The sequence below is a fragment of the Tinamus guttatus genome, unplaced genomic scaffold (assembly GCF_059628265.1).
Source record: "Tinamus guttatus ecotype Peru unplaced genomic scaffold, ASM5962826v1 Tinamus_guttatus_pri_ptg000223l, whole genome shotgun sequence".
NCBI classification, from domain to species: domain Eukaryota; kingdom Metazoa; phylum Chordata; class Aves; order Tinamiformes; family Tinamidae; genus Tinamus; species Tinamus guttatus.
Window position 1 is genome coordinate 459,978 of NW_028288757.1, and position 19,067 is coordinate 479,044.

Here is a 19,067-nt window from a genome sequence, read left to right on the forward strand (position 1 = left end):
CCGTGCGGATCGGCTCCGTGTGCTCGTCGGCGGGAGGTGCCTCCTGGTGAATTTCTGTTGGGAAAAGTCATCCTCGGTGAAACGGCCGGCTGGGTTTTCCATGTTGCTGTTCCTGGGCGGTACCTGTGGATGCCAGGAGGAGAGCAACAGCCAGGAACATTTTCTTGCTTGAGGCTAAGACAGTTTCAAGCAACAGGTCCTGTTGGGTGTGAGTCTGTATTTTAAATAAGAAAGTAGTTTAAGGCCACTGAAAATCCTGCAGGCAGCTGGCAGGACTTTGCCTGGGCCGGGGGGCTGCTCTGCGCTCCCGGCCGCGGTGGCTCCGTGGGGACACGGCCTCGCGCTGCCCGGCCTCGCCTGGGCTTCCCTGGAGCTGGGAGGAACAACGGGGAGCCTGGGATGAAGGGGCAGGGGGAAGCGGCACTAAAACCGCATCTAGTTGTGCTCGGCAAACACGGAGGGACCAGAGCGAGTTTGTATCCTGTGCAGGAAGAGTGGGACAAGGAAGGGGCCAAGGGAAAAGGTGTCTCTGGGGCCAGGCCGTGTTGATGGAGAGCCCGTGTCCCGCGTGGCAGCGGCTGGCAGGGCTGGGAAGGAGCTGCGGGACTGCGGCCGTGCCGGGAATCCCGTGGAGCTGCAGGACTGCGGCCATGCCGGGAATTCCATGGAGCTGCGGGACTGCGGCCATGCTGGGAATTCCATGGAGCTGCAGGACTGCGGCCGTGCCGGGAATCCCATGGAGCTGCAGGACTGCGGCCGTGCCGGGAATTCCATGGAGCTGCAGGACTGCGGCCGTGCCGGGAATCCCGTGGAGCTGCAGGACTGCGGCCGTGCCGGGAATCCCGTGGAGCTCCGGGACTGCGGCCGTGCCGGGAATTCCGTGGAGCTCCGGGACTGCGGCTGTGCCGGGAATTCCATGGAGCTGCAGGACCGCAGCCATGCCGGGAATCCCGTGGAGCTGCAGGACTGCGGCCGTGCCGGGAATCCCGTGGAGCTGCAGGACCGCCGCCATGCCGGGCAGCTCATGGAGCCAGCGCTCCTTGGGGAAGGATTCCGGCATGTGTGGATTCTTGCCGTCCAACGCTGAGGCACTTTGGGGAATGGTGGTAATTATTGTAGCACTAAGACAAAGCGCCAAAAGCTTATTGCTTTGGGGAGATCACTAACTATCTTTGTCTAATTACTTGGCTCCAATTAACATTTTACCACAGACGACTACTTCAAGCGCTTCTCTTGGAAGGAGAGATGGTGTCAACAGCAACACAAACTAAAGACGCAGCAGCCTTGACAGCAGGAGGGACACGGAGCCGCGGGAGGGCGGCAGGACAGGGCCGGGAGCTGCTCCCAGCGGAGCCTGGGGCCCTGCCGCGTGTCCCCTGGAGCGGTGCCCTGCCGCGTGTCCCCTCGTGCACGGCCCTGCCACGTGTCCCCTGGAGCGATGCCCTGCCGTGTGTCCCCTGGAGCGGTGCCCTGCCGCGTGTCCCCTCGTGCACGGCCCTGCCACGTGTCCCCTGGAGCGATGCCCTGCCGTGTGTCCCCTCGTGCGGTGCCCTGCCACATGTCCCCTTGTGCACGGCCCTGCCATGTGTCCCCTCGTGCAGTGCCCTGCGGTGCGTCCACACACGTCCGTCCTTGCACAGCCTGGCAAACCCGCCCGGCATCGGCTCTGCTCTCGGGAAAGGCCCGGGAGGTTGAGGAAGGTGAAAGGCTTCCTAAACACATCTGGCTAAGAAGGTGAGGGTGAAAAGAACACGAGTGTCCTGCCGGTGCGGAACGCAGCACGGGCCGTGGAATTCCGGCTTTGGCAAAAGAGCATGAACATGGAAGCTTATGAGGGAGCAGCGTGGATGGGAGGAAACAGCGTGGCCGAGGAGAAGGGGAGCGGGATGCGCCCCGCGAGGGTCCTCGGGGCAGCGTGGGGTCCTGGCGCTGGGACGCGGCGTCCAACCTGGTTTAAAGGAGTTGACGGGACAGGGTCAAGGGCCGAGCGCTGGCGGCTGCGGCGCTGGCGGCTGCGCAGGTGCCGGGCAGCGTCCCCGGGCCCGGGGCCGGGCCGAGCTGGGCATCCCCCGCGGTGCCCGCGCTGCGCCGTGCTTCCCAGCGCCCCCGTATTTACATACATCCCATAATTACCATCTGCACAGCCAGAGGCGCTTGCTGGAAATGGGTTGATTCCATCTGTTGGTGCAATTTTCTCAGAGGAATTTGCATTGATCACTTTTTTATGCAAAGCTTTTGTATAGATCATTTTTCCCTATTTTTTTAATAGAGGTAAATATTTTAGGGGAGGGGAGAGGCTCTCCCGGCGCGGTGCGGAGCTGGGCAGATAGTCCCCAGCCCTCACACTAACCAGTCGCTCTTGTTTTCCTTCTCTATTGCACCAGACCAGCAACTGCTGGCACCTGCAGCCGGCTCCAAGACGGAATTTCTCGGATATTTATGGTGTTGCTTTATCCTGGTGGTGGTAACTCATTCCTAATGCGCTGACCCTCCATTAGGAGAAATGGGGTGCAGTAATTAGTCAAGTGCCGCGCGGAGAGGGGAGCTCCGTACCTGGGAGCACCAGATGGGACTTTCTGCATATTTTTGACAGCCGTAATGACCAGGGCAGCAGGGTATTGATTAACCGTCCGGGAAATCTCCGGGAGCCTCCGGAGCTCCGGGATTTGCTGGCAGGGCTGCGGGAGGCTCCGCACTGCACCACGCACCCGGCGCTGCCCCGGGGAGCCGCGGGCAGAGGAGCCCCCGGTGCCTGAACGCGTCTCGGGAGGGAGCAGGGCGCGCGGGGAGCTCTCCACGCAGCGTTGCTGTAGTTCATTTACTGCGGCGCCAATTAGGTGGGAGCCTGTTCCATTAACGCGCACCCGTGCAGATCCGTGCTAAATTAACTGCTAGATCTTCACTACAGCAGTAAAACGATTGATTTCTCTCCTTAATCAATTTATTTCATTAGTTATACATTTATTTTTACATGCGTTTGGCCAGGCTGCAGTGAAATGACCTATCAAGGTGTGTGACATCACGGAGCGGTTTGAATATTAACGGGGCCGCTCCTGCAGCGGTGCCGCTGCTTAAAGATCATATGTAAATCAAATGTCAGGGGATAAACCTGCAGCGAGGGCTGTCAAAAAACAATTTAGCGGCGGCTAAAGGGGCAGCTCGTGGCGGTGCGCGGGAGCCCTGCGTGCGTCCTGCTTTCTGGGGGGAACCCGAGCAGGGCCCGTGCGGGGCCGGGTCTTGGTTAAATCGGGTTTGCGCTGCTGAAGCCTCCCCCTCGGTGCGGAGCAGCGCCCGGAACCTGCAGCGGGATTGCCGTTCCTGACCCAGGGAGCCTGGATACGTTCAATATAAATAGCTGCAAGTAGCGGGAGGCAAAACCGGCTTCTCCAGCCCTGTAATTACCGGGAATGTGCTCCCAGGGGAGCGCAGGAGGAGGAGGAAGCCTAATGACACGCTCCTAATGTTGTGTGTTTAAGGCAGGAGCGTGAACTGCTTCTGCTGCCCGTGGCGCCGGGGTCGCTGTGTCACAGGCCGCGGCGGCGGTGGCTCCTCGGGGACGTCCCCGGCGCAGGCTGCGGCCGCGCGGCGTCCCCGGCGCTGCCGGTCCCGGTCCCGGTCCGGCGGCTGCAGCGCTGCGCCCTGCGCTGCCCACGTGTCCTGCCTGTCCCCGCCTGTCCCCAGGGCCTCAGCAGGGCAGGTGCTCGCCAGGGGCCCCAGGAGAAACCCCCAACCTGATTTTCATCCGCGGACCAGGCGGAGTTGGATTTGCCATTTGGTCCCTGAAGAGGAAGATTTGCACAGAATCGCTGCCTAGATTTTAAGTAAATCCTACAAAAATCCATCTGAGGGAGACAGTAGCTCCATCTTTCAGATTCCACACACTGTATCTGGGAACTTGTGCTCCGCTTTTGTACAGGAAGAGATGGAGAGTTCCCCGCGTTGCCGTGTGTTTTTCCCGGGACACTCGCTGTGACGGTCCGTGCCGTGCGAGCCCTCCCTCCGGAGGGGAGCGCAGCAGGACACAGCTGCATCGTGTGGAAACTGGGCGGCCTGTGACACCCTCGGGAAGGGAAATCCCTGCTACAGGGGGAAGCAGATGAGACATTACTGTAACCCTTGGAACCCGGCAGGTTCGTGCCGCAGGGCACAGCCCTGCGGGCCCTTCCGCCCGCGTCCTCCTCGGCCCCGCGGCGCCGCCGGGGCAGCGTGATGCCCTGTGAGCTGCAGAGCTCGGCGTGTGTGGCCCCGGTGCGACGCTCCGTGATGCTCCGCGGTGCTCTGTGACGCTCCGCGGTGCTCCGCGGCACTCCATGACACTCTGATTCTCCATGATGCTCCACGATGCTCTGTGACACTCTGCGATTCTCCACGATGCTCAGTGGTGCTCCATGACACTCTGCGATTCTCCACGATGCTCCGCGGCGCTCCGTGACACTCTGCGATTCTCCACGATGCACCGAGACCGCCGGCCCGGCGCTCGCCGCTCCGCTGCAGCCCCCACGTGCCGCGAGCCCGTCCTTGCCGCGGCCGGCGGGAAGAGCCGTCGCTCTTCTCCCCTCTTGGAGCAGTATCCGTTCCCAAATCATGTATAAAACATTTGCAGAAAGCACTTACTCCTCATGTATTTTTTATGAGTCCGATCCTAAGTTAAAATATATAAACATAAAAATATTAAGGAGTACTTTAGGGAGGAAAACGAAAGGAAGTGATCCGGAGCGATAGGCGGGAGCGGTTGGACCCGGTGCAGCCCGGCCTGCCGGCCGCAGCAGTGTGTGCTCCATGCCCAAGGAGCAGGTCGTGGTGCCCGGCGCAGGGACCGTCACCGCACCGGGACGAGGACGCCGCCTCGGCCGGGCACGGCGCGTCCCGCGGGTTGAGTACCTGGAAACACCTCTGCCCGTCCCTGCCAAGTAGCACCGCCTCCCTCTGTGAAATCTTGGGAAAAGGCTAACATTTAACGTTTTGCACAACATTTTTTCTAATTATCGCTGTCCTGGTAAACATGACTTGAGGCAGGAGTTGCTGCGCGTAGCGGTCGCTCGGGATCGTTCCCGAGAAGGGCCCCGCTCCGTGCTCAGCGCGTGCCGCGGGAGCGCCCGCTGCAGGAACGGCGGAACCGCGGGCAGGAGCCGCGGCCGGGGCGGCCGGAGCCGCCGTGCCCTCTGCCCTGTGAATCCCCCTCCGGAGAGGCAGAGCGCTGTTTTCCTGCTGGGGCAGTTTTACTAGAAACCCCCGAGATAAAACCTCGCTTTTGTAGACAAAAAATACTACATTTGTTAATTTTGCCTTTAAGCATTATTAGTTAAATATTGTTTCTTTAAAAATGTATTTAATTTAAACTAAAATGCTGGAAATTTCCTTCCGAGAGTACTTTTTTTCATGCACATGAATATTAATGCCTTTCTCGGAGAGATCTACTTGAAAAAAACAAGAATAAATTAAATACCTACAGATTTTTCTAATTCCTCTTTTTGGTGACATGCCGTCATTACATCAAATTACTGAGATGTGCTCCCATTTTTTTTGTGTGTGTGTGAAAATTATGGAATATAAAGTATATGTAAATGCAGCAAAAGGCTGTGAAGAAAGAACAGGGACAGGAGAGGCATTAGGTATTCAGCCAGCATCGTTGTGAGCCAATTAATCAAGCAGTGGCGAGGAAAGATGCAGAAACGATGAGTTCGCCCTTCATGTTGATGAGGCCGGTCCAGGGCAAATGCTGCTGCACCTGAGCTCGTAGTTAGGCATGCAGAAAGGAATCCTGGGAATATCTTCACGCCTTTGTCTTTCTCGTGAAGGATGGAAAATGTCAAGCTGTTGTTTGGCTGCGCGCGGGGCCTCGCTGCGCATCCGCAGGCTGCCGGCGGGTTAACCCTTTGTGGCCGCGGTGCCGCGGGATGCGGCCGTGCCGCGCGCGGGGCCCGGAGCCGCTGCGGCCGCCCCGGTGCCGGGTATCCCCGCGGACGGGCGCTGGGTCCCCGCGTCGCTTCCCCTGCTCCTCGCCGCGCGCGGGGAGACGTTTCGCCGGCGCTGGGAGCCCTGGGGCCGTGGGCTGCGTGTCCAGAGGGGCTACCGGCCCCAAGGCCGCGGGGAGGTTCCTGCACACGCCGCGGTGGGACCTGCCGTCCGCGTCCCTCGTGGGAGCGGGGCTGCCCGGCCCGGCGGGCTCTGCGGGGAGCAGCTGGCAGAGGGGCCAGCGAAACCCACGTGAACGGCCCCGCCGACCTTCTCCGGGGTTTGGGCTGGGATCCCCTCCTGCCGGGCTGGGATTGCTCCGCAGGGAAAGCCCGTGGTCCGAGCGGGAAGGAGCAGCGCGCGGGGCGCCGCTCCTCCGGCCGCGTTCCTTGGAGACCCGCTCGCTCCTGCTTGACTCCGGGTTGCGATCTCGGCCTTCCCGTTTCACTGAGCTTTGGGCCTGTACTTTGCGTCCATGGATAAACTCCTATTTTTCCCAGGTCCTTTCCAGGACTTCTCAAGACCTTTGGCATTCTAATTCTGTCCCCAAATGCGTTCTGAGCTTGCAAAGCTAATAGCTATAGTCTTGCAATGTAATAATGACAGTCCTTTCTGTCATACAGGCCAGTAGCTGAAATGCAAAATAGCTCTGGATTTAGGGTAGACCTTATTAAACCCCGTTCAACAGAGACTTCCATTCCAACAGAAATCCACTGAAGACTCCTCACCGGCAGAGGTTTTTCCACTGGTTTTACACTCACCAAACAGTATTTTTGTCTAGACTATGATTCCTCAGCTTGCTTGTGAGAATGTCATATAAGACGGTGTCAAAAATCTTATTAAAGTCAAGATATGACATTTACTGCTTCTTTTCTATCTGGAAGGCCTATTACCCTGTCGCAGATGAAAATTAGATCGGTTTGCCACGATTTGTTCTTGACAAACCCATGTTGGCTGCTACTCATCCTGTTATCTCCTTGGTGCTTATAAATAGTTTGTTTGATCATTCGTTCCAATATTTTTCTAGGAGCTGAAGTTGAACCGACTTCGGCTCGTGGTGGTTTCCTGGCTGCTCTCTGCCCTTGCCAAAGCCGGGCCCGTGCTGGCCCGGGGAGCCGTGTCGACCGGCTCGTGTCCCCGGGGTGCCCCGAGAGGGCAGGAGCGCCCGGGGTGCCCTGTGCTGGTGGTGCCGTCCTGGGGGTGCCGGGACGGGAGCGCCCCGGGTGGCTCCGGCAGCTGGACGCAGGCCCTGGGCTCTGTGACCCTGCGTGGAGGTTGCTCCTTGCTTCCCGTTTGGGAGGAACCTGCGGAAATGCCCGGGGCTGCGGAGCGGGGGGCTCCGCGCGGGTGGACCCGGCTCCGTCGGGATTCCCAGCAGGAGCTGCCGTTCCAATGGAGGCGAGCGCAGACAGGGACCCGAGTGTCGCTTGGTGGGGGAGAGAACACAGGGGCCGTTGCCTGAGGCGCCTCATTATATGGAGAAGCATTTCCTTGTTTTTAATTAAATATAAAGACTATCTTACAGTTATAATTAGTACCAGGTGGCTAAGGATTAAAGGGGCAGCATCAAAGGCTTGCTCGAGAGAAGCAGGGGCCAGGTTTGCCTCCTTCATCATAAATCACCAGCAATCTCTGTTCTCTCAAAATTCTCCCTTGCGCTACGCTGCTTTCCAAGAGCTGTTTGGGCTCAGATTCGAAGTTCTGACCCTTGTGAAATCTCTCTTTGTGTTTTAAAGCAAGTTGAGCAGAAGAACCATGGTCAGTAAAGCATGGTCAGTAAACCATGGTCAGTGAGCATCGCTGCCCCGGGATGGAGATGTTTGCGGAGGGATCGGGGACGCTCGGCCTCGTCCCGCCTGGCTGGGGAGGGCAGAGGGGCCGCCCTGGTCCCGTCCCGAAGGACAACGTCCCTTCCCGTCCCTTTGTGCAAGCGGAATGCTGCAGGCTGCGGGAGGTGACGGTGCCGGGGCGCCCCGGCTGCCGCGCAGGGCGGGACGAAGGAGCCCTCCTGGCTGCAGCGCCGGCGGCTGCTCCGGTGCCCGCGGTGCCCCCGCTGCGGGGCAGCCCGGCCGAGGACGTCCCCTCCGCTGGGTGACGAGGCGGCAGCCGGGCCGCGGTGCCGCGGCGGTGCCGGGAGCGCAGGGCAGGAGGGTGGCGGGCGGCTGCGCTCCCTGGCGCGCGGGAGGCAGCTCGGTGTCTCTCCTCATCCCAGGCTGCTATTTCACTCTCTCTTTAATTTTATTTAACATCTCATTTGGTTTGCTCTGCTCAGACCCTGCACAGCCCATCAGAGCCGCAGAAGGAGCTGACAAATCCATCCCGCCGTGATGGATTGCGGTGCCTCCTTCCGAGCGGAACCGGTTGTTGTCCCGAAGCCCCTTCCCGCTCCCCGGTTTGCTGTGGAGCGCGGCAGGGCCAGGGGAGCCGCCGCGGGCGCTCGTGGAGCCGGGCCCGGCGGTACCGGCACCGTGGGCGGCCGCGCGAACCCCCCGCCAGCCCTCACACAAATCCCGCCTGGAATCCCGCACAAATCCCGCCTGGAATCCTGCCTGCCTCTCCCGCAGCCACCGAGGGGCTCCTGGTGGCAGCAGAACGGGGCGGCTCTGTCCCCGGGGCAGGTCCTAACGTCTGCTTGTGGCAGAGCTGCTGAGCGGGTGAGGATGCCAGGGAGAGCCGGGGCTTCGCTGCCCGCGGGATGCCGGCCTTTCCCAAGGGCTCCGGGAAGCACCGCGCGATTCCGCAGGCCTCTCGGAAGCGTTAGGGCCCAAACGCAGCCCGGGGCACGCGGGTGCTGCAGTCCTGGGGTTACCGACCGCAGGGAGGTTCCTTGGAAGAGCCTTTAGAGTGCCCTCCTTGGGAAGAGCGCCGGCGTCTTCCCAAGATCCGCACTGCGGGAGCCGCATCCTGCCGCACTGCGGGAGCTGCGTCCTGCTGGGCTGCGGGAGCCGCGTCCTGCCGCGCTGCGGGAGCCGCGTCCTGCCGCGTTGCGGGAGCTGCATCCTGCTGTGCTGCGGGAGCCGCATCCTGCCACGCTGCGGGAGCTGCGTCCTGCTGGGCTGCGGGAGCTGCATCCTGCCGCGCTGCGGGAGCTGCGTCCTGCTGGGCTGCGGGAGCCGCGTCCTGCCGCGCTGCGGGAGCTGCATCCTGCTGGGCTGCGGGAGCTGCATCCTGCTGCGCTGCGGGAGCCGCATCCTGCCGCGCTGCGGGAGCCGCGTTCTGCTGCGCTGCGGGAGCTGCGGGAGCCGCGTCGTGCAGCGCTGCGGGAGCCGCGTCCTGCCGCGTTGCGGGAGCCGCGTCCTGCCGCGCTGCGCTCCCCGCATCCCGCCGCTGCTCCGGTGCTGCAGCGCCTGCCCGGCCCTGCCGATAAACCCTGGGGGAGGCAGGGCCGGAGTGCCAAGCAAACGGGAGCCCCGTTGCCAGGAGCCGCCCGTGCTCCGATTGCAGCATAATTCATTTCACAATGTATAAGAAAAGTTGAGTTATTGGGACATGTGACATTTATTTAGTTACATATCTCCGGTGGGAGGTTTCTGGGGCCATTAATGTAGTGTATTTGCATGGCTAGTTTACATGCCTTTGCTTGTTATTGCTGTCTATATTCCATGCACCTCACACTCAATTTCAATTCGAAGTTTGGCAGTTGAGGTGTCACGACTAAAAAATGGAATGGCCTCCCTCAGAAATGAAATAATTTTGTTGTTCAGTTCCGAGCGATTTTGTAATTTCATGCTTGTGTATGATAATTTTATGCTGTCCTGCTCCACGTAACTCAGCTCTGCCAAGCCCTGACAGGTGATAAATACAATCCCTCCTGCGCGGCGCGGGCGGCGGCGCCCGGCCCCGGCTCCCCTCATTTCACGCCTGGGCTCCGCGCGCGTCCTGGCGCGGCCGGGTCACCGCGCGAGGCCGCGGAGCCGCGCGGGCCCCGGTGACTTTGGCGCGTCCCCGCGCGCGCCGTGATTTAGAGCACAGCCTCTCTAATGGAGTTCAATGGAACCGTAACCTTTTGGAGAAATTATTTTTACAAATCTGTTAAACATTTGAAAGACAGCAATTTCCAATAAAAGAATATGAGTCCTTAACATTTATCACCAGGCTACAGATTTTATAACTGTTACTTCATATTGTTCGTGTAAAAAATGTTTCTCCTCCTGAGAGCAGATGAGTCAAAAGACTATTAAGGAAATGCCAGAGGTACAAGGGGGATATAATGGGAGCCAATAAAATGAAAGCAGAAGCAAACCATTTAAATTAAATTCAAGTGGTGATGAGAATCATCATTCCAGCTACAAACCTGGAAAGCTAAACACTGCTTGGAGCGCCGCAGCCGGGCGCCATCCCGAGCTCCGTCCCGGGCTCCATCCCGAGCTCCGTCCCGAGCTCCGTCCCGAGCTCCATCCTGAGCTCCATCCCGCGCGCGCTCCCGTGTCGGTGTCCAAGGGCTGCCCCCCGATGCACCCGGACTGCTGGATTGATGGGGGAAGCTGCTGAAATGCAGGTCAGGAGAGGCACGGGGGGCCTGGGGAGCAGAGGGGTTACCCTTGCAGGAGCAAACACTTCTGTTAGTGGAAATAACCGGGATTTCCTGCACGTATTCCCGGCTTGCTAAAACGGCTGTGCGCGCTGTCGGTGCGATGTCCTAGCCGGGCTCTGCGCTGGGCTGGGAGGAAAAGGCACCCAGGAAGACGAGGATCCCGCCTGCTCCCTGGATCTGGTAGGCGGGAGGAAAAGGAAGGCCGCGCGGCCCAGAGCGTCTGCAGGGAGCAGGGTGTTTCCCCAGGAGGAGGGTAGGACCACGCGCGGCCGTGGAGGACGAGGAGGGCGCAGGGTCCGTGCGGGGATCAGCGCTGCTGCCGGGGACCCTCCGTGGTGCGGAGCAAGGGAGGTGGATTGGGCACCGCCGCGGGGAGCGCGGCCTGCGTGTGCGCCCGGGAGCGCCGGGGACAGCGGCATCCGCGCCGGCCTCCGCAGCGGGGATTTCCAGGCGTTTTGGGAGCTCCTCTTCGGAGGGTGTTAAAAATAACCATAAAGTGCCCGAGACACAAGGCTGTAAAAGTCGCTCTGTGACCCTGATTCCTCTGTGGGAGGATGCTTACTGTGCAGCCAATACTATGGGTTCTTAATTTGCAATTAGTGCTTCTCTAATGAGTGTTTGCAGGCTCAGCACACTCCGCAGTGGCACTGGGGGCTCCGTGGTGCCTCGTGGCACCGTGTGACACTGCTCCTCCCTGCTCCTCCTTGTCCAGGGGCCTTGTCACTGCCAGGCTGTTTCCGTGACGGGACCTGGTCTGCACCGACCGCTCCGCATTCCCGGTGCTGCAGGACTGCGGTGCCCCCGCTGCTCCGGGGCCAGCACTGGGCAGCGTGGGAAATCCTCCGGGATATTCCCGACCTTCCCAACTGGGAGAGCCTCAAGGCAAGAGGCGCTGCTGGAGCCCCCGCGTGTCCCCGTCCCCGCGGCGGGCGCAGGGCTCCCGGCCAGGGGCAGCTCCGCTCCTGGCACGGGGCATCAACGGCCCGCGCTCCCCGAAATTAGAGCTGATTGCTGGTGCGCGTTTTTGCACGTCAATATTTTAATATCTCTCTGAAAATATAAATTAAACATACGTAACCATTAGACATACTTAGAATCTGGGAAGCGCCTAAGAATTTATTTGTTTTCAGGGGGATCATACATATTGTATTAAAACTATATAAAGGGTTTAATAAAATGGCAAAAATAAAGTAAGAGCGAAGGCTCTCAATCTGCACTGAGAGGAGGGAAGTGATCTTTCTTTGATGCCTATTAAATGTTCCAGCAGATGAAACCCTATATTCTGCCAGGAAATGAGTTTGCCACAAGCCGATTGGGTGCTGTCGTGTGTGCTCGACTTTACCACTGTCATTCCTCTTCTTTGAGCAGCAATACATTACGCCGCCTCCATTTTTCATTCCTCACTGCCCGAAATGCAAATTTCCTCTCTGTTGTTTATATTAGGTTTTCAAATATATGGAAATCCAGATATCTGGAGGAAAATGTCAGGGCCAGAAATACTCGTGATCTGTCTTTTCCCCGGCCTGACACTTTTCTCCATCGCTTGCACGGGTGCGAGGAGCACGAGGAGGCGGCGGGCGCCGGTGCGGGGAGCCGGGCACAGGGCCGAGCAGGGAGCGCTCGGCACCCCCGGAGCCGAGGAGCCCCCGAAGGGCCGCGGTGGTGACGGGTGCCCCGGGCACCGCGGGCTCCGCTGCCCCTCTGGGCACCTGCTGGCGCATCCGCCGTCTCAGCGAGTTGCCAGGGATAATGGATAAGGCGCTCCGGGGGCGAGTCTGGGGCCAAAGAAGGCCAAATTTTGGGGATCCCTCTAAGTTTCCTCAAAGAAACAGGCAGAGCAGAGAAACAGGTTCTTAGGGTTCGGACAGAGCAGAGAGGGGTGCTGAATGTTTCAGCTCAGGTTGACCACGCTGCCCGCGTGGCCTCCCAGCTGGGTGCCCAAGACGGGCTGTAGTTGTCACCCAGCGCACGCTGTGGCTGCCACCCAGTGCCCACTGTGATTGTCACCCCGCGCGCTGTGGTTGTCACCCCGCACACTGTGGCTGTCGCCCCATGTATGCTGTGGCTGTCACCCCGCGCACGCTGTGGCTGTCACCCTGCACGCTGTGGCTGTCACCCCATGCCCTGTGGTTGTCACCGCGCGCGCTGTGGTTTCCCATGCAGCCGCCCGCTGAGCTGGTCGGAAGCTCCCGGCAGGGCAGGAGGACCCGGCTTTGCTCCGAGCTCGGCGCTCTGTGCGGCCTCTCCGGCTCCCGTGCGGCGCTCTGTGGTGTCGGTTCGAGCAGAACGGCCGTGTCGCGGGTCCCTCCGTGCGCGGTGCGGGAGGAAGGGACAGGGCAGCGCGGGGCACGCGCGGGCAGTGACACCGCGGGGACAAGTTGGCTGCCTTGCTCCACCACCAGCGAGCCGCTGTCTGAGGCTGTGTCAGCTACACGGGATGAGGGCAAAATGCCTTGATTCACTCTCTGCTCAAAGGCTGAGAGGACTAAACAAACCAGAGACAAAATTCTGTATTCGGAATATTGCAATCAGGTATAGACTGCAACTTGTCGGACATGGTCGAGGACAGTATCTGCTTTCGCGATCAGTCGGGCTCCAGCGCTACAAACACAGATGCGAAGCAAATGTAAGAGGTTGCAGAAACAGTTACATTGAAATCTGTGTTTGGATGGAATCTATATACGCAGAAACGTTTTCCTCTGTTTGCCTAGCTCTGCACAAACACTCCTTCGAGCGGTTACTCATGCAACAGCAGAGAGGTTATATGCGCCGAAGACCACGGTCTTTTTAGGTGGACATTTTAGTACCCAGCACAAAATAATATTTTTGAAATCACAGGAAACATTCTAAGATTAAAAACCAACAGCAAGCAAAACCGAACGGTTCCACCAAACATCACTATGTGCCCACTCCACACGCACCCGAGAAGAGCGACCGTGGAGCCCAGAGCACAGGGCCTGCAGGAGGCTTGTGCTCCGCTCGTCGTGTCGCAGGATGAGTCTCACAACAGAGCCACCTTTTCCGATCTACATTTGCATCCTCGTAGCAGGTATATTCCTCTCGATGTCACTCATGAAAGCCTCAAGCATATGCTTAACTTTAAGCTCCTGCTGAGCTCAAATCTCCAGGTGCTTCACTTCATCAGAGCTGAACTTGTGCACGGCCACCGGCACGCTGGAAACCCTGAAGTGTATTTCTCCGCGATGCTGCCGTGCGTCTCTCGTCTGCAGGCTGCCGTGCTGCTCCCGTGCTGCACTGGTGCTGCCGTGCTGCACGTTTCCCCGCAGAGCGCTGGCAGCGGCGGTGCTGCCGCGGGAGCTTTGTCCCGGCCGTGCTGGGGAGCTGCCGGCCGGGCCGGCGGGAGCGGGTCCCTGTGCCCGGCGGTGCCGGCGGGACGCGGCCGGGGGGCATCGCACCGGGGCAGCCCGGGCCGTCCCAACGTGCTGCAGAACCGGGCCCGGAGCGCGCCGGCGGGCGCGGGAACCCGTCCTCTCTGCGCTCCGGCTTCCCTCCAGGCTGAGGCAATGGGAAGGCAGGTCTGGAAGAGGACGAGGAGCCGCAGTGCTCCGGGATGGGTTCCGTCTCCGCGAGCTCCGCCGAGGATGGCCGGGTTTCCACGGAGCCCTGTTCATCCTCCTTGCACTTGCGGAACTAGCACCAAGGCAGTGTCCGACGTCCCCTTGGCTCTTCTGCTGGCACGGAACCTTCTGGCAGGCTCGTTCCGAAGCAGCGCCCTTGTCACACGTCAGCGTGCGGAACGCGGAGCCTCCGTCGCTGCAGCGGGCGCCGGCTGCTCGTGCACCTCTGCGGTCACCAGCTCCAGCTGCGCTCTGCAGCTCCGAGCTTGGCTGGAGCTCCTGCCCTCCCCTGTGCCGCCCGCTGCTCTCAGGAGCGCTGAACACGGCCCGAGCCCCGGAGGCGGCGCTGGAGGGGAGAGCCGTCCTCGGGAGCGCGAGGATGCCCGGAGCGGAGCGCCAGGCCGCGGCCGCTCTGCTTCCCGGGAGAGCCCGAGGAGCCCCTTCCCGTGACGGTCCATACGCGGGAGCTGGGCTAGCGGCAGGCACGGGCTGGGGGACAGGCACTAGAGCCTGATGCTGGACACGAGCAGGAGTCGGGGCCTGGAGAGGGTTTCCAGCCCCTGCGCTTCTCCGCGGAGACGGATCCGGCAAGTCGAGCTGCTCTCCTGCTATTCTGCGTCCAAGCACATAGAAACAGCGAACTCAGGTCTTTCCATCCCGCTTTGTTTCTGAGCTTTTGGCTTCCTTGGCTTGTTTCCTTTGGCAATAGGTTCCCTTTATTAATATCATTTGAAGAAAATTCCCTGAGTTGGATAGCACCATGCAAGCACGAGGCGCTTACTTACACATCTCACTTCAGTACAAGACACTATTACATAGTGTCACCAGGAGCAGAGCGAGAACTGTCCGCAAGGCAGCTCTGAGTGTATCTAGTCATAGGGTGATTGTGATTTGGGATAGTTTTATTTCACTGAAACGAGTAAGTGCAGGAAAATAATTTGCAGATTAAGACAACTCCTTCAGCGACACATGTCTCAGAGAGGCGAGCAGCCAGTGCAGAGAGTTAAATTATTTGTAGGTTCACTCAGCTCTTTAGCAAGACCTGCTTGGGAATAAGCTGTAATGAGACCTGGGTGCTAAAACTGGAGTCACAGCCTCACTCCTGTGCTTGACTTGTGTATTGTCCAGATATCAAATGCAATTCCGATTGCTTTGTGCAGGTAGATTTAAACATCTAACCGGGACTGTTCCCTTACGGATCGTGCACCAGGGATCTGAGGAAGGGCTCAGCCCGTTACCACTGCAGGTGCTGCACCCGAATGAGGGCTTCCTGCGGGCGATCCCCATGGATGGGCTGTCCCTCAGCAGTGAAGGTCAAGTCCAGCTGATTCCCGTCATTTCACAGCTGGGACCTCCCCGTCACATCCCTGCCCTCCGCACCGCGTGGGCTCCGTGCCGCGAGGGCTCCGTGCGGCACCGCGAGGGCTCCATGCAGCGCCGTGAGGGCTCTGCGCCGCGCCAGGCAGCCCGGAGCAGCAGCTACACCGTGCGGGACGGCAGCGCATCCCCTTGGGAAGCCCTTGCACACGCGGCTGCTCCTGAGCGGCAGCGCGCGGCTCCGCGCGGGCCGAGCGTGTCACGGGCGCATCACTTAAATTAGCGCTGCTAAAACAACAATGCTGCTTTTAATATTTAAAGAGCCTCTTTGAAGAATAGCAGAATCTGTCACCTTTCCTGGTGGGTTTGAATCCTGTGTTCTGAGGCTTTTCTGCCCTGATTAAAGGAGCGCTCGGAAGCTCCCCGTGACGCGGGGCCGGGCGGCTCCCCGGGAGCAGCTCCCGGGAGCCGGGGGCGCCAGTGCCGCCCGCGCGGCCGCCGGTCCCTGCGGTACCGAGCACACAGCCCTGTTGTTGGAGGGAAAAGGCTATTAGGATTCTGTAGCTCTGAAAAATACATAAGTCTGAAATAAGACTAATGAGACATTTACTGGTGCGGTTGGGTTGCATTAATGACCCTTCAGAGGATACAATTGCAAAAGGCTTTCACTGTAATTACCACGCTAATGATGAGCAGTGACATCATTTCAGACCAAATGCGAGCCCTGTTTTGGATGCGTTTCAAAGCCAGAACTCCTCCGCGCGGCGAGGCCGCCCGGCGCCCTCAGCTGCCTCCCGGCTCCGCTCCATCCCGGCCCCGCGTCCCCAGCCCCATCGGGCGGGAGCTGAGCGCCGGGATGAGGGTCACGGAGCTCCCTGCGGGCTGCAGACCTTCCTAAGAGCCTTTGGATAACCGGAGCTCGGTTACCCGGCCTGGCCGCGTCGCCGAGGCTCGTTGTGCCCGCGGCAGGGCGGGCAGCGCGTTCCCTGCGCAGGAGGACGCGTGTCCGTGCGGCGGCGCAGCCGCGTGGCGCGGGGACACCCCGGGGTGAGCCCGACGGAACAGCAGAGCACGTTCAATTAAAAGAAAATGGGGCAAGTCCTGCTCCCTGCGTGTGCCGTTCAGCCCCCCTGGAGGCAGAGGCTGCACGTGGTGGCCGTGGGGCTGGCAGGGTCGGCCGCGGGTCTTTGTGCTGAGGGTGACAGAGCGGAGGGCTCAGCCCAGAGGGTCGGTCCCCTCGGCCTTGTGTCCCCGCGCGGCCTCCCCCGCGGCCTCGGCAGGGAGGCTCCGCAGCCCCGGCCTCCCCTCCCTTGGGGCCCGGGATGCTCTGCCGGACCCGTCTGCCGAGCCTGTGGAATCGGTGTGTGAAGGGATTGACCAATTTCTTCATGTTCGGAGGGAAATGACTGCTTAATATGAGCATTTCATTCTGATTTTGTCGTTTACTTCAGTTTCTCCTTTTGGCTTTTGAAATAGAATACATCCAGAGAGCTGAGGCTGGGAAACTGAAGTGTAGTGTTTTGAAAAACTGTGTTTAATTATGAAAAATAATCATAATTAAGAGTAAAATCCAGTTGCAGTGTCTCGGGAATCCCTGTGAAATGGCTGTGCTACTTCTGTATCTGTGCTATTTACGCCACATAAGGAGCCCAAGAAAGGAAATTTGGCCTTTTTAAAGGTCCTAGGAACTCCCCTTCCCTTTCCCGGCGCTGCGTGCAGCTCGGCCTCGCGCGGGACGCGCGGCGGGTCCTGCCAGCCCGGCTCCCTGCGGAGACAGTTCCCGGGGTTTTCAGTGCTTCCCGGAAAGCGCCAGCGAACATCCCGCGCGCGGCTCTCCGGAGGGAGCAGAGCTCGCTGAGGAGGCCGGCAGCCCCGGCAGAGATCCCTGCTCCCTCATCCCGGTGCGGAGCGGATGCTCCGGAGCAGCTCCGGGCGGAGCGGGCTCCCGTCCAAGGTCCGCGCCCCGCTCGGGCGATCAGCACCATTTCCATACTGTAATTACCCCGGCCGCCCTCTCCTGCCTTCGCTGCCGTCCTGCCCGGCCGGAGTAATTTAAAGCTCCGTGAGGTGTCAGGCGGCGGGAAACAATCACCCTGCGGAGAAATACGGCCGGGCGGGAACGGAGCGGGGGCCGCGGGCGCCGGGACGCGCCGGGGACAAACCGCTGCCTTTAAACCTGTACATTTTTAATTGGAGAGGGGAAGGTAAGCTTAATTTTTCCTCCCCTGAAAGATATGAAAGGTCTGGCCCGCGACAACGCGGGAGTGATGAATAATGCAGGCTGCGACGGGGAGGCGGGCGGTTTTGATGTGCTAGTTTATAATTGCGTAAACTACTGCATTCCCGAATCGGGCAAACATTATTTTACACGTTCAGTAACCTTTAAAAAACAGTGACAGCTAATTTATGATGTTCTCTAACAAAATTACAACAGGAATTTTAAGAAGTCTACCAAACTTGGGTGTTCTCTCCAGCAAATGTGAGGAGTTCAGGATATAACGGCTTTCAGAAACGGAATGCTTTTCGTCTTTGCATTTAGGCAAATATGACACAAATTAAAGGATGTGCTTATGGAAGACTTAATTAAGGAGGTGTTTTTGTAGCTCTTCAGAACAGGTTTGTCTCATACAGCGGAACAGGCCTGAGCGCAGGGCACCCTGACTGGTGACACCTGCAATTCACGTTGAATATTCAGTAAAGTGCAGCGTGGCTCTGGGATGGACTCGGGTGGCATTTTAACTGTGAGGCCATGGAGACGTTGCTGATAACTACCCTATCTGAAAACAAAATGTCTCCCAAAGGGAATTGCTATACTTCAAATTATTTTTTCTTTCATCCTGAATCGGTTCACAAAAAGGGAAATGTCTGTTTCAGAGAACAGAAATTCTGGAGGATTGCTCTCGTTCAAAAACAGTGAGACAGTCTCCTTTGAATGACACTGTGTGACAGATACTAAAATATTATAATAAAATGTAAAAAAAAAAAAAAAAAAGAAATATACCGTAATTCCTCAGTAGCTTTGAGATGTTTAAGGCAGCGAGGGCAGTGGGAACGGGCGGGTTTTGATCCTGCATTACTTCCTTGAAAAATTCATCAGAGCGGCAGGGTCCCGGTGGGCTGTTTTGATGTGCCGGGAAAGGCTCCTCTGGAGCAGAGGCAGCCGGTGCCGGCCGCGGGATGCGGGATGCGGGAGGTGGGATGCGGGATGCGGGATGCGGGATGTGGGATGCGGGATGCGGGCCCGGCGGGACGGCGCTGGAGCGGTCGGAGCGGGGGGTTTGCGGCGCCGGCGCTCCCGGATGGAGCGGGGATCCGGCAGGACGGGGCTCGGATGGCGCTGCAGGAGCTCAGACCGTCGCCGGCTGCTCCGTGGTTTCCCTCTTCCCTTTGGCTCGCTGCAATCCCGCAGCTTTCCCTCATTGATCACACTTTTAACAATAATAATTATTGCCTTCCTTTTTACCTTGTCGTGTCTTAACCGCGTGTTCTGGCTTTCACTATGAATCACCTTTGCTTGTCCCCGTGTCCACAGATGACGGTGACGAAGGTGACCACCCCGCGGCCCAGCTGGCTCCATCCGGAGGATCCTCCAGGTCGTCATCCCGGAGCCGGGGATGGAGCACAGGGACACAAGGTACGACACGGGGCTCTGTGCTGGGGCAGGACAGCGTTAAACGGAGCAA